Raw genomic sequence first — 2,732 nt, 5'->3', positions numbered from 1 at the left:
TACTTTCTGTAAGGCTGGATTTGTGGTTACGTATTGTTTAAATCTGTTTTTGTCCTGGAATATCTTGTTTTTTCCATCTATGGTGAATGCAAGCTTTGCTGGCTATAGTCATCTGAGCTTGCATCCATGATCTCTTAGTTTCTACAGTACATCTATCCAGGACCTTCTGGCTTTCATAGTTTCCATAAAGAAGTCAGGTGTAAGTCTGATAGGTTTACCTTTATAAGTTACTTGACCTTTTTCCTTTGCAGCTCTTAATATTCTTTCTTTATTCTGTATGTTTTGTGTTTTCATTATAATATGGCGAGGGGATGCTTTCTTTTGATCCAGTCTATTTGGTGTTCTGTATGCTTCTTGAACATTCACAGGAATATCTTTCTTTAGGGTGGGGAAGTTTTCTTCTATAATTTTATTAAATATATTTTCTGGACCGTTAAGCTGTAATTCTTCTCCTTCTTCTACCCCTATTATTCTTAGATTTGGTCTTTTTATTGTGTCCCAGATTTCCTGAATGTTTTGTGATGAGAATTTGTTGGATTTGCTGTTTTCTTTGATCAGTGCATTTATTTTCTCTATGGTATCTTCAAAATCTGAGATTTTTTCTTCTATGTCTTGTATTCTGTTGGTTATGCTCGTTTCTGTAGTCTCTATTCGTTTACGGAGATTTTCCATGTCCAGCCACCCTTGGTTTGTGTTTTCTTCCTTGCCTCCATTTCCGTTTTCAAGCCTTGCACTGTTTTCATTATCTGTTTGATTGTTTTTCCTTGGTTTCCTAGGATATCATTTACAGATTTACTCAATTCTTCAAACGTTTTTGTTATTCTTCTCATCCATTTCTTTAAGGGAGTTTTTCACCTCCTGTTTAAGGGCCTCTATCACTTCCAGGGGGTTGAGGAATGTCTGTGCTCCTTCTCCGGGTGGCTGCCGAGGGTCAGCCACTCACTCACCCCAATGATGGATCTTCTGGTAGAGAATCAGTTCTCCTTGCTGGCCAGGGAGTTCACAGACAAAGGGCCTACCTTGCTGCAGGCAGAATATTGAAACAAAGGAACGCCCACCTGCCTGATTGCACTCACTACCTGGTCCTAGCTCCCAAACAGGCTGAGCTTAGGATGCGAAGAGGGGAGGATGAAAGGGCGGGTTCTGGGTGCAAGCTGGGATCTATTTATTACTTTTGAATGTGCATGGGTATTTTGCCTGAAGTAGTCTATGCACTGCATTCACACAATGTCCACAGAGGCCAGAAAAGGGAACTGGAGTTGCAGATCATTGTTACCTGCTAGGCTGGGAATAAAACCTGAGTCCTCTGGTTTAGCAGCCAGTCCTCTTAACTGCTGAGCCATCTCTCTAGCCCCAATACTCTTACTTTGACTGGTCTGAAATTTAGAAGTAGAAACTCTCAATGAGGACAACCTACATCTTGACAATCTGTTTCTGGCTTCTTTCATTCTCTTGGCCAAAAGTTTAGCATATTCTGCAGCCTCCTCTTACTTTCTTAGTGTGTTGTTCCTTCAGAGCAATAGGTTTGCATTTATGTTGTAGGACACTTGGATAACAAAAGCCTGAATCATGGGGGCCTTGGTCCTGGGTTTCATAGATCTTTTTAACGTGTGTACAAGGTTTTATAGGTACTTTGTAAACATCAGAATCAATTGGGTCCTTTTCTCCAAAAACCTGATGTCATATTACACAACCAGGAACTGCTCTTTTCCCAGGCACTGTTCACAAGCTGTGTTCTGAAGAAGGATGGAGAAAATATCCTCATAACTCATGTTTAGGTGAGGAGGCAGAGAGACAATCTCAGTCAATCTGATTTGCCAGGGAAGGAAGCCTAAGGTGCTGTCACAGGACCAAACTTCAATACTAACTCAAGGTCAGGGAAACCATGTGAACTAAGTAAGCCATCTAGCAGATCTACATCCAAATCTCTTGGTGTCCTCTACTGCTGAGAAAAATTCTTGAGCAGCTCTCAGAATATCTGCTTTTCCATCTTCTGGGGACAGCACCTTCAATGCTGAAGGGCAATTTAAACTTTGGTCATCTTTGTCATTACTACTTGCAAATTCTGGTGATTATTTGGAACAATCCCGGCCCAAAAGTTCCTGTTGTTTTTCAAAATTTCATCCATCAATCTGGAATTATTTTTCTTGAATAGGCCGTGGTGGTCTTAGACACTAATGTAGAGATCCCTAAGGCCATACACCACACCACTGAGGCTCACGGTGTCTGAGAAGCTGGGCTCGTGGTCCTCCCTGGTGACCATGAAGACCATGTGCAGCTTGTGCAGGGACGTGCCATCTGAGGACCAGCACAGCCTGGGTGGGGTGTCAGCCTGCTTGGGGCCCAGTGAGGGTGCAGGTGATAATGCCAGTTCCTGCCAATGGCCAGGGCTTGCTGAGCATGAGGCCAAGCAGTACTAGGATGATGGTGGACAGCAGCTCCTCCAGATCCAGTTCCAGGGGAAGCAAAGGCAGAGCAGCACATGCAGAACCCACCACACAAGCTCCCACAGCTCAGTCGCACTCCCGTGCCACTCGTGCACCATCTCCTCCTCCCTCCGGACCACAGCCCTGTGCTCAAGTCCCTCACGACTGCAAACTCCTCATCTGGCCCCTGCTGCCATCTTCCTCTGCCCTCCTAAGTCTATTTATTTATGGCTTCCTGACAACAAATTGGTGACATCTACTTTGAAAGATTGAACAGTTTTCAGATTCTACTTGTTCTTTTGTGCC

General features: G+C 43.8%; 1 pseudogene; it reads right to left on the bottom strand.

The window, feature by feature from the left end:
* Positions 1-1,685: 1,685 nt before the first annotated feature.
* LOC119814331 lies at positions 1,686-2,484 on the bottom strand (annotated as a pseudogene).
* Positions 2,485-2,732: the final 248 nt, after the last annotated feature.

This window comes from Arvicola amphibius, chromosome 1, assembly GCF_903992535.2.
Source record: "Arvicola amphibius chromosome 1, mArvAmp1.2, whole genome shotgun sequence".
Taxonomy (NCBI): Eukaryota; Metazoa; Chordata; class Mammalia; order Rodentia; family Cricetidae; genus Arvicola; species Arvicola amphibius.
Note: the sequence above shows the minus strand (reverse complement) of the source record. Positions and strands in the feature narration are given on the sequence as shown.